This window comes from Mercenaria mercenaria, chromosome 2 (genome assembly GCF_021730395.1).
Source record: "Mercenaria mercenaria strain notata chromosome 2, MADL_Memer_1, whole genome shotgun sequence".
Taxonomy (NCBI): Eukaryota; Metazoa; Mollusca; class Bivalvia; order Venerida; family Veneridae; genus Mercenaria; species Mercenaria mercenaria.
The window spans coordinates 93,345,001-93,358,018 of NC_069362.1; the positions used below are offsets into that span (position 1 = coordinate 93,345,001).

Here is a 13,018-nt window from a genome sequence, read left to right on the forward strand (position 1 = left end):
TTTTAGAAAAACACTGTAAGTTAAGCGTTCATAATTAATCCATTTTATATCAAAATAATATTTAAAAGTTATCAATAAATTGCTTGTTTTATATTCTTTCCATTGATAAAAAAAATATTGATATCATTTGTGTTTTAAGAAAGTTTAAGCCGTTAGAAAAACATCACTGTTAACAGAAAAACATGGACGCTCGGCGTCTGACCACCCGATCTTTGTCTTATCAGTTCTAAAAATAGAATATACAACGGATTTGTATACAAACACGACCTCTCCTATATGCGCGCCAGTATATGGAAAAAAAGCAAGTACATGTATTCATTATAACACAAATTTTGAGGTCTTGGTTACCTTGTTTAATTCCATGCCTTTTATTCTTTTGTTTTATTTCATTTATTAAGCAGTATAAGCAAAGAAAAATAGACTTACGGAAATGGCATCTCCACATGGGAATGGGAACATTTTCCATTGGAACAAACGAGGAACAATGTATTTTGAACTCCGTGAAGACACAGTTATTAATGTATCATATACCCACCATGATCGAAATTTTTGTGATAAATTTCGTTTTCATTGTTTTCAAAATCTTCCCAGGGGAAGCCATTCCTTAGGGAAACATGTGAGAAAAGTTTCCTCTGGGAAACATTTCCCATGGGAATGAAAGGAAGTGAACGAGGTGAAATTAAAAATACTGAGAATGAAGACAACACGAGGGATAAGGACAGCTGTATATTTATAGTTACACTTTCAGTTCAGGCTTTAAGTGCCCCAAATAAAACATTTAATGACAACACATTGAAATCTTGCTAGATATTTCTAAAAAGAAACCCAGCAGTACTTTTTATATGGAGGCGTAATGTATATACATGTAATTGTATTTCTTTTACGTTCTTCAGTTGTTTTTATTTTTCGCATACTACTTTTCGTTTATTTAACGTGACTCATTATTTAGCTTATTTGGATTCGTCATATTGCCATCAAAAAGTTAATTAAACCCGAAACAAAAGAAATTAGCAAAAAACATCGAAAAAGAGTCTATTAAAGGTCAAGTCACGGGCCTGGTCATGTAAAATCATTTCTGGGAAATAATTTGAGAACCACTTGACCTAGAATGTTGAAACTTAATAGGATGATTGGACATGCAGAGTAGATGCCCCTATTTTTTTGAGGTCACTTCATCAAGGTAAAGGTCCAGGGCCTGAACAGTGACTTGAGAACCACTAGGCCAAATTGTTGAAATTTAGCGGGATGACTGGACATGCGAAGTAGATGATCCCTATTGCCCCAAACCCATCAGTGTCTTCTTTGACTTTCGCTCCTGCCCCCTATTGACTTCTTGCCGATAGGACTTTGCATTGGGGGAGACATGTGCTTTTTAGCTCACCTGTCCCTTAGTGACAAGGTGAGCTTTTGTGATCACGCAGCGTCCGTGTCCGTGGCGTCCGTCCGTGCGTCCGGGTCCGTAAACTTTTGCTTGTGACCACTCTAGAGGTCACATTTTTTGTGGGAATCTTTATGAAAGTTGGTCAGAATGTTCATCTTGATAAATATCTAGGTCAAGTTCAAAAATGGGTCACGTGCCATAAAAAAACTAGGTATGGGTCTAAAAAATAGAAAAACCTTGTGACCTCTCTAGAGGCCTATTTTTTCATAAGATCTTCATGAAAATTGGTCAGAACGTTCACTTGATGATATTAGGTCAAGTTCGAACTGGGTCACATGGGGTCAAAACTAGGTCAGTAGGTCTAAAAATAGAAAAACCTTGTGACCTCTCTAGAGGCCATATTTTTCATGAGATCTTCATGAATATGGTGAGAAGTTCAACTTGATGATATCTAGGTCAAGTTCGAAACTGGGTAACGTGGGGTCAAAACTAGGTCATTAGTCTAAAAATAGAAAAACCTTGTGCACTTAGAGGCATATTCTCAATGGTTCTTCATGAAAATTGGTCAGAATGTTCACTTGATGATATCTAGGTCAATTTTGAAATGGGTCACATGGGATTTAAAATAGGTCAGTAGTTTAAAATAGAAAAACTTGTGACTTCCTAGGGGCCATATTTTTCATGAGATCTTCATGAATGTTGGTCAGAATGTTCACCTTGAGATATCTAGGTCGAGTTCGAAACTGGGTCATGTGGGTCAAAAACTGGGTTCAGTAGGTCTAAAAATAGAAAACCTTGTGACCTCTCTAGAGGCCAATATTTTCAATAGTCTTCATGAAAATTGATCAGAATGTTCACCTTGATGATATCTAGGTCAAGTTCGAACTGGGTCACGTGCGGTCAAAAACTAGGTCAGTGGGTCAAAAATAGAAAAACCTTGTGACCTCTCTAGAGGCCATATTTTTCAGTGGATCTTCATGAATATTGGTCAGAAGTTCACCTTGATGATATCTAGGTCATGTTCAAACTGGGTCACTGCGGCCCAAAAACTAGGTCAGTAGGTCTAAAAATAGAAAACCTTGTGACCTCTCTAGAGGCCATATTTTTCATGAGATCTTCATGAATATTGGTCGAATGTTCACCTTGATGATATCTAGGTCAAGTTTGAACTGGGTCACGTGGGGCCCAAAAGTAGGTCAGTAGGTCTAAAAATAGAAAACCTGTGACCTCTCAAAGGGCCATATTTCTCAATGGATCTTCATGAAAATTGGTGAGAATGTTCAACTTAAATGATATCTGGGGGAAGTTCGTATGGGTCATGTGCGGTCAAAACTAGGTAGTAGGTCGAAAAATAGAAAAATTTGTGACCTCTTAGAGGCCATATTTTTCACGAGTCTTCATAAAAATTTGGGTGAGAATGTTCACCTTGATGATATCTAGGTCAAGTTTAAAAGTGGGTCACGTGCCTTCAAAAACGAGGTCTTAGGTCAAATAATAGAAAAACCTTGTGCCCTCCAAAGAGGCATATTTTTAATGGATCTTCATGAAAATTGGTCAGAATTTTTATCTTGATGATATCTAGGTAAATGTGCTAAAAAAACTAGGTCACTATGTCAAATAATAGAAATAACGACGTCATACTCAGTTCAGCACTGGGTCATGTGGGGATAGGTGAGCGATTCAGGACCATCATGGTCCTCTTGTTTCCCAAAAGCAATTTTAGTTATATTTTGATGATGGGTAAGTTTTCCCTGTGACAGGATTCTCCCTGCTAGTATAGTTCATACATCTTGACCAGGGCAAAAGTATTTTCTGTGACGGGATTTTAGACTGCTAAGCTTAGTAAATTATATGTTGATAATGGGTAAAGTTTTTCCCATGAGGGTGGCTTCTGACTGCTATTTCCCAGTAATGACTTTCCCTTTATGAGCAATGAAGTTTGCCGGTGATAGGATTTCAGACACTTTTTTGTCTGCCCTGATGTGGCTCTGATGAAGGAAATAAAATAACTTCATGTATTCATGAATTGTAAATTTTTACCAGCTGACAACATTTTCAAATAAAAAGTTTATTCAAACTTACCATTGTTGGGGTTATGCAGAGATAAAGAATGTTTTTTTTATACTACTTTGTCCGCTGAATAATGAAAAAAAAAATTCCAAAGGCCTCACCAAATTAAAAGTTGTTCATTGGATTTGCTGCTCGCATATTTTCAGAAACACAAAAAAAAATTGTTTTTGTTTTTGGCATCGCTTGCCCCATTGAAAAAAATTCAAGCCAAAAAAATTTGGTGCGCTACTTTCTACGGATGTAACAGTGTACAAATGCTTAAATACCAGTCCCAGATTTTTCTATATGGGACTTTAATCATCACAATAAATATATATTACGCACACATCATTTAAGTGCTGGACTCTGAATTTGAGCTTTGCCAGTAAAAGGGGATAGTAGTCAAAAGCTTTGAAGTAACAGACCTATTGGACGCTATTATAAAACTTAAAAAAAAAATATTCTAAGTTAAAAATGGGCATAACTCTGTCAAAAATTTAATCAGAGTTATGGTTATGGGGATTGTTTCTTCTTGGTGTAGACTTTGATAGTAAATAACGTTTTAAGTTTCAAGTCAAAAGCTTTTATAGTAACAGAGATATTTGACTTTATCAAAAAATTCGAGCGAAAAATGTACATTTTCTAGCAGTAAATAGTCAAGTCTATATCTATTTTCAAAATTATGGTTTTAAGGTTATGCACTGTTGTATATTACTATTTTCTAACGGCATTTTCAAAAGCATACATTTTTGATTACACTGTACTGTATGCCAATGTTACTTAAAACCTGTTTTTCACGAGTTCGCTTTGTTTTTGCGTCTTCAGGTCAAATTTTCTCAATCCCTGTGAATTATTTTTTAAAGTAAAATGGCTTTACATTCTGTTTTAAGGTTTTTATGAGTCAATCGAGAGCCAAATCAAGACAAATATATTTCTTCGCCCCTTTTGCTCAGTCCTGATTTTCTCAAAAACCAAAAGAATATTTCATTTTTTTTTCGCACGCCCAATGTTTTCAGAAAAAAATCCGATGAACAACTTTTCAATTTGGTGTGGCCTAATGCACTTTAGTACTTATCATATAGCAGAGTTTTTATTAGCTCACCAGAGCCAAAGGGTCAGGTGAGCTAAATTTTGATCACTCACCGTCGGGTCAGTTGTCCGTCCGTAAACTTTTACTTCAAACGACATCTCCTCATAAACTGCTTGGGCCAATTTCATCCAAACTTCACAGGAATGTTCCTTGGGTGTAAACTCTACAAAATTTTTTCGAAGAATTGAATTCCATGCATAACTCTGGTTGCCATGGCAAAACCCAAAGGAAAAACTTAAAAATCTTCTTCTCAAAAAACCAGAAGACCTAGAGCTTAGATATTTGAAAGTCAAACATTGCCTAGTGGACTCTACCAAATTTGTTCAAAACAAGGGCCCCCAGGGGTCGCTTGATTTTATGTAGGAAAACTTCAAAATTTTCTAAAAATAAACCAGAGGCCTAGATCTTAGATATTTGACATGCAGCATTGCCTAGTAGACTTCTACAAATTTGTTCAGATCATGACCCCCAGGGTCAAATTGACCCAGCCCCAGGGGTTACTGATTGTACATAGGGAAATCTTCAAAAATTTGCTTAAAATAAACCAAGGCCCAGATCTTTGTTTTTTGATATGTAACATTGCCTAGTAGACTTCTACAAACTTTGTTCAAATCATGACCCCAGGGGTAAAATTGGCCCGGCCCCAGGGGTTACTTGATTGTACATCGGAAAATCTTCCAAAAAATTTCTAAAAATCATCAGCTTGATTTTTAAACATGTAGCTCATATTACTCAGGTGAGCGATCAAGGGTCATCATGACCCTCTTGTTATAGAAAGATCTAGTTTCACTCAACAGTACTGTGAAATCATACAATATTGTGGGTATTAAAAGGTTTTGGCCCAAACAGTTATTCCATGGGGATTTTAATAAGTAGATTTTAAATTTTGAAGAAAAAATGAAATTAGCTATTTTATTTGTTCATTGGGGTTTTATTTTATGGATTGATGCACCCATTAAATACATGAAAATAATCTGTCATGAATAATATAAAATAAGGCACTGCCTCAGTCGGGAATCGATCCGACTTCAGCTCATCCCATAAGATTTGAAAAGAACTGTCTAATGACAGCACTGAGGACACATTTTTTAATTCAGTAGTGCAAAACGTTGCGGTTTGGACAAGTTATGTGGACGCTTATAAGGAACAAGGAAAAAGCATATCCTTCCAAAAAATCCGAAGTCAGATGCTCTCTGCACGTGCCGGAAGGACACATTTTTTAATGTGATAGTATATATCTCATTCAGTATATCGCATGTTACCGTAGAGGCATCGATCCTGATTTTCGTCACTTTGGAACGAAAATAGGTTGGATCGATTCCCTATTTGTGATTTCACAGTATATGATAAGAGCATGTTTAAAGCATTGAAGAAGTGAAATAATTGAAACTTATCATCTCTGTTACTGAAGTTGTTAATGGTTTATAATTTGACAGAGCCAGCTGCTAGGCGGAAAGGACTTGGAAAAGAGGCTGTGTACTGTATGATGAGATATGGTAAGACTTTGTTTGTTTGCTAGCACCTTAAAATTTGTTTTCAGACATTAATGTCAAGCTCTTTTTTAGCTCGACTATTTGAAGAATAGGGGAGCTGTCCTACTCGCCCCGGCGTCGGCGTTAGCGTGAGTGTCACACAAATGTTAAAGTTTGCATACCACCCCAAATATTTTCAAAGTCCATTGAGATATTGCTTTGATATTTTGCATACTTGTTTACCATCATGACCCCAGTCTGAAAAAAGGAGGAGGCAACTCTATGAAGCATTTTGACTGAATTATGGCCCCTTTTCCATTTAGAACATGCTTATTGTAATGTTAAAGTTTGCGTACCACCCCAAATATTTTCAAAGCCCATTGAGATATTGCTTTTATATTTTGCATACTTGTTTACCATCATGACCCCAGTCTGTAAAAAGGAGGAGATAACTCTATCAAGCATTTTGACTGAATTATGGCCCCTTTTCGACTAAGAATATGGTTATTGTAATGTTAAAGTTTTACTCATAGCTTATATTATACTATCAAGCACTGAGAATAGTCGAGCGCGCTGTCAACTGACAGCTCTTGTTTAATGATCACATTGATGTTTGTTTTTTTTTTTGTCTGAGGTAACACTTTATATATGATGAAAAGTTTAAGCTTACTTAGTTACAAATGAAATTACTTCTAGTTGAAAAATAAGTTTTGATTCTTAGTGAAATGTATATCAAGGATTCCATTTGGGTTTGAACTTATGAGGCAGACACATTATTGACTACTAGTATACCATTAATTTTCTTTGTTTCTAAAATATTTTTTAATTTGAAATGAAATATTTCACCACTTACTTTCTTATGAACAAATTTTGTTTTGTAATTACTTAATTTATAATAAAAAAACTTAATGAATTATGGTTACACCTGTTATTATTTGTAACATAACTGTTTCAGGTATTGAAGAGCTGAAACTTACACATATCACTGCCAAGATTGGATACAGCAACAAACCCAGCATAAAAATGTTTATGAACATAGGTTTTCAAGAGGTATTTTATTTATGATTTTCTTGTAAAATGTTTTCACTTACAAATGTATCAAACACTACTTTCAACTATTGTAGGCAGCCTAATCTGACAACTGATTTTATGTTTTCTAATTGTGAATCGAGGTGCAACATGATGATATTATTTAACATGATGATATTATCAACATGATTATATTATCAATATGATTATATTGTCAACATAATGATAATGACAACATGATGATGTTATTATGGAAATATATCAGTGGCTGAAAAAATCTTACCAAAGTTTATTCACAGATCTCAGTTGAATTTTAGAAAGCGAGTCAGAATTGACAGCATAATGCTTTTAAATGTTTTTCTGTTGGAATTGGCAGTGATTACTTGGATTAATTATAAGTTCACTTGGATTAATGATAAGTTCACTTGGATTAATTATAAGTTTACTTGGGTTAATGATAAGTTCACTTGGGTTAATTATAAGTTCACTTGGGTTAATGGTAGGTTCACTTGGGTTAATGATAAGTTCACTTGGGTTAATGATAATTATGTTTAAGATGTAATGAAGCATTATTAAAAATGTGTTCAGTTATTAGCTCGACTATTCGAAGAATAGGGGAGCTATCCTACTCGCCCCGGCGTCGGCGTTAGCATGAGCATCACACAAATGTTAAAGTTTGCGTACCACCCCAAATATTTTCAAAGTCCATTGAGATATTGCTTTGATATTTTGCATACTTGTTTGCCATCATGACCCCAGTCTGTAAAAAGGAGGAGGCAACTCTAGCAAGCATTTTGACTGAATTATGGCCCCTTTTCGACTTAGAATAAATGTTAAAGTTTGCGTACCACCCCAAATATTTTCAAAGTCCATTGAGATATTGCTTTGATATTTTGCATACTTGTTAACCATCATGACCCCAGTCTGTAAAAAGGAGGAGGCAACTCTATCAAGCATTTTGACTGAATTATGGCCCCTTTTCGACTAAGAATATGCTTATTGTAATGTTATAGTTTTACTCATAGCTTATTTTATACTATCAAGCACTGAGAATAGTCGAACGCGCTGTCCACTGACAGCTCTTGTTCTTGCTATCACCAATGTAACAGTACTGTGAATTCTTTGATTTTCAAGAAAAAAAGTATACATATGGAAAAAATGATGAAAACTTCAGACCTTTTGAATGATATACATAACCCCATTATTGACAAGATATCAATTAGAAATGAGGCAACAAAATAAGTTGTGGTAAATGAGATTACTTACTGGTACATAATTATACAAGATGGATTAAAGCACTGACCAATTTTTATTTACAGATTTCCAGGAGTGATGTTTTTGAAGAAATAACCTTTAAATTAAATCTTACTGAAGACAGAAAGGAAAGAATTAAAGCTTGTAGTGCTCCATACAGGATTGACAGATATAGATAGCACTATGTTGAAATTATTATCACTATGGTAACAGATTCAAACAGCCTGACAGTTGCAGAATGAATCAATGATACATTTACAGTTTAGCTTAATACATAAAAGTTTATTCATTGAAAATCTGTGATAACTGTGAAGTTTTCTAAGACAATAATCTTTACGATCATTGTAGTTTGACAAATTTGAATGCCACGTAGAAATCTTGGAAAATCTAACATTTGGCCTGCTAAATTTCTAAAATGGAATGGTCCATCATTTAATTTTGGCAATACCATTTATTATTTAAAGGGGTGTTCACTGAAAATTTACTGATTGAATAGCAAAGAGTGTATAATAACCATGAACCATGATCAGCCTGCATGTCCGTGGCAGAATCACTTTACACCAGCAGGGTAAAGGGTAATACCAATAAGACCCTTAACGATCATTTGGTGCAGATGAAATTGAAACAAAGTGTATTTATACATTTTGAAGAATCATGGTATTTGTAGTATTTATTTAAGCTATGAATAGTAACTAGGAAAAAAGGCATTTCAGATTCTTAATCTAATTGATTGTGTATTATTGTCTGACAGGACTTGGTCAAACAATTCTGACCTGCTTTGTGAAGAATGTTAGCCCAGTCTTTTATTTCATATGGTTCATTTTAACTTGAATAAGAATCATATTATTATGTTGTTTATGTACAAAATAGTGATAAATTTGGACGAATACCAGTTGGAAAAATCTGCTCGTCCAGTGTGGTTTTTGGATGGCTAGGAGTCAAGATATAAACTGTATTGTACAGGACACTGTTAAATAGTCTCTATATTCTATGAATTTTTCTCAGTAAAAAGAAAACAATATAGATAGATTCGTTTATAAAATGTACACAGAAACATTGCGCCCAGCGTTTTTAGCTCGACTATACGAAGTATATGGAGAGCTATCCAACTCACCCCGGCGTCGGCGGCTTTCCGCGACGTCACCTTGGTTAAAGTTTTTTACACTTCCTCTTTTTTCTCCTTATCTCTGTAATTTCTTGATGGATTTGCTTTAAACTTAAAATAGTTATTCCTCATCATCACCCACATCATATGGCACAAGAGCCATAACTCTCACACCAATATTTCATGAATTATCCCCCCTTTTGACTTAGAATTTCAGGTTAAAGTTTTTTTACACTTTCACTCTATCGCAGTTATTCCTAAATGAATTTGAATCAAATTGAAAGTAGTTGTTCCACATCATCTCCCATATCATATGACACAAGGCCCATAACTCTGGTACCAATATTTAATGAACTATCCACCCTTTTACTTAGGATTTCAGGTTAAAGTTTTGATGCACATTCACTATATCTCATAACACTTGCACCACTATTTTATGAATTATGCTCCCTTTTTGCTTAGAATTATACTTATATAGTGTTTTGATACACTTTATATCTTTACCTCTCTTATTCCTTAATATTTTTGACACAGACTCAAGCTATTGTGTAATATCTTCATCCACCATTGGAGTCATTTAACACTCAAGTGACAGCTCCAGTTTCTTCAACTGTGCCCAGTTTCACTATCCAGCATCGAAATAGTCGAGCGTGCTGTCTCCAGTGACAGCTCTTGTTTTATGTTGAATTCCTGTAGATAACTTTATCAGTCAACATCTTTTTGGCTTGGTCAACATGGGGATTGGAACAGAAGTTGTTGCATCATCCAGTATGGAATTATACTGTAACCACTAAAGAAATATATTGTACGTTCACATGGTACAAGTGCGAATCTCTGATATGAAAAGAAAAATAGATATAGAATATTTCGCTGTATTTTCAGATTCAGAATATCATACGATACAACATACTGAAAAGAAATGTGTTTTACTGTACTAGCCTTTCATTCATTAATACATAGCAACCTGTGTACCAGTTCTGTACTGACAGATACTTATTATGCCCATATCAAACTGTGGTTATACTATATCAAACTTGGTCTTCAGGTAGCTTGCATGGAGACCAATATTCAGCTGCATTTTGGATCACTTGGGTCAAGGTGGCCATACTAATGTAGAGTAAATGGTTTACTCTTAGTAAGTACAGTTAGAAATGAGACATATAGTCCAAACTTTGTACATTGGTAGCTTGCACAGAGACCACGGTTGTTTTGCATTTTTAAAATGTATGAGGGTTTGTCATCACTTGATCGTCGGCATTGGTTAAAACTTTTGTTTAGGTCCGCCTTTCCTGTAAAACTGTAAGAGCTACAGCTTTGTAACTTTGCATACTTGTTTATCATTATTTAGGGGCTATGTATGCCAAGAACCATAACTCTGATTTGCAGTTTGTTAGAATTATGGCCCTTTTTGTACTTAGAAAATTTGAGTTTCTTGGTTAAAAGTTTTGCTTAACTATAAACTGAGCTACAACTTTGAAACTTTGCACTCTTATTTATCATCATTAGGGGACTAGTTAGGCCAAGAACACTAACTCTAACCTGCATTTTTGTCAGAATGATGGCCCTTTTCTGCATTTTGTCAGAAATGTGGCCCTTTTTGTACTAAGAAAATCTGAACTATAACCCTTTCCTTACATATGGTCCAGCACTTGCAGATGAGCGACGGCACCCGCAGGTGGTGCTCTTGTTTGGTTTTTGTCATCAAGGTCAAGATTATTGTTACTTAAAAGAGAAAAATGGTTTTGGGGCAATAACTTTTGTTAGAACTCGGGTACTTTTGTTAGAAATAGGTAAACGGTTTCAGTTAGATTTAACTTCATTAAGGAATAAGGTATTGAACCAAACTAACATTTAAAAAATCCATTTTAGACAGAGAATGCCTAAACCTGTTCAGCGGGTATTACAAATTCACTGAATTAGATTTATATGCATGTTTAAAAAGACAGTCTAAGCATGTATTATGGCAATCTCGTTATGTCAGTCATTGCATTATTTGCATCATAGATACAGATATTGAACTGATCGATGATTAATATCTTCTTTGCAGGCGTATTGATTTTAGCTGGTAAACCACAGCTTGATGTACTGTTGATTTGTTTTCCCAAAGAAGTATAAAATACACTTTACTTTTATAGCTCTTTGGTTTTCCAGACCTTGTTCACCGATCATGTGGGTGTAACATTTCGCAGTCACTACTATTATTTTAACTGCTTATAACACAAGAACGGTTTTACACAAACTTACAACTGTTGCGAAGAAAGGTCAAGGCAGAAATAGAAAATAGAAAGGTTTGCCTTAATTAAACTACAACAGCAAAAACTTATCTTATAGTAATAAAATTTAAAGATTTATCAAATAATATACATGCATCATTTTCATCAATATACGGAAGGTAAAAGGCCCGTGATTTGGCATATTGACCTTTTACATAGTGACCCACAAGTTGTTATCTGATCAGAGGGATTCATCTTCATAGAATGTAGTATTTTGGGAAATTGTAATTTACCAAAGGGACACGTCACGTAGCATTGCGAAAGTGTTATGTAACATCAAGACATACATAGTCTAATAGTGTGATCTAACACCCCTTCGGAATAATTCTGCAAACTCCTTGGATAATGCCTAAAATTTGTTATGAAGTTGTTGTGTTCACCAGTTTACTAGTATATACAATTGTAGGGCTTTCCAAAATTTGCTAAGAACATGTCTGCACATACAAAATAAAAAGGTAGTACAGCGTGTCAGTTCTGAAAAAAAACACACACACTGTGTACAGGCAATATACAAAAATGTAGGCGCAATAATGATACATGTCTGGTGAATATAATGCCACTAATGGTGGACATTACCGGACATTCATTAGATCTACACACCATAATGTTAGAATACAAACCATGGTCATATGTAACTCCTTTCGGAATGTTCGTCTCCCGAGTTGTTTCTTATTATCATTACCCGGCGGATCTTCACCTAAGAGAGTGGCAGATGTGGAGTTAACATGACATTGTCCAGTAGTGCAAGGTACCAATGTTCAAGTAGCAAGTTCTTACCGCCGTGGGTGAACGGAACCTTGTCACAGGGTTTATAGTCTAAACACTGATTAAGGATGACTACCCGTAATAGGCCTCAATTTCACCAAAAGTGTACATACAACTTGATAATGTAAACTTTGAAAATGTCAAACTATAGAAATAAGGTGCATATTGACAAGTTATATAGTGACAGAAGTTCTCAAAAATTTCCTTAAGATTATCTCCCCTGATAATTTTGTTTTTTCAAGAGTTATCTTCCCTGAAAACTAGAAAAAATAATTTTCTCCTTTTCCCTACGGTGAATTTTAGATTTCTTTTTAATATTTGTATCAGAATCATATAATGCAGCTTTCTACTGCAAAATTTTCTCGAAACTCCAGCTCAGATTCTCATAATCAAAGAAATTATATATTTCCCATAGGCATCAATGTTAACTTCAATACCGATTATCTCCCCCCAATATGATAAAATTCGAAAAATCTCTCGGTGAAAAGTTTTTAATTTTGAATATCTTTAAAGTGACCAAATTTCATTAATATATTACCATCCAGTTACAAGATATGAAATATGGCTATTACACCATGTTATCCTTAATTTCAGCATTTC

The 13,018-nt window shown here is 34.8% G+C and overlaps 1 long non-coding RNA gene across 1 annotated transcript; it reads left to right on the top strand.

Annotated features, from left to right (window-relative positions):
- Positions 1 to 5,951: 5,951 nt before the first annotated feature.
- Positions 5,952 to 9,179, top strand: LOC128548601 (uncharacterized). Its single transcript, XR_008367186.1, has 3 exons — positions 5,952 to 6,016; positions 6,948 to 7,042; positions 8,341 to 9,179. It is a non-coding gene; the product is annotated as an uncharacterized LOC128548601 (long non-coding RNA).
- Positions 9,180 to 13,018: the final 3,839 nt, after the last annotated feature.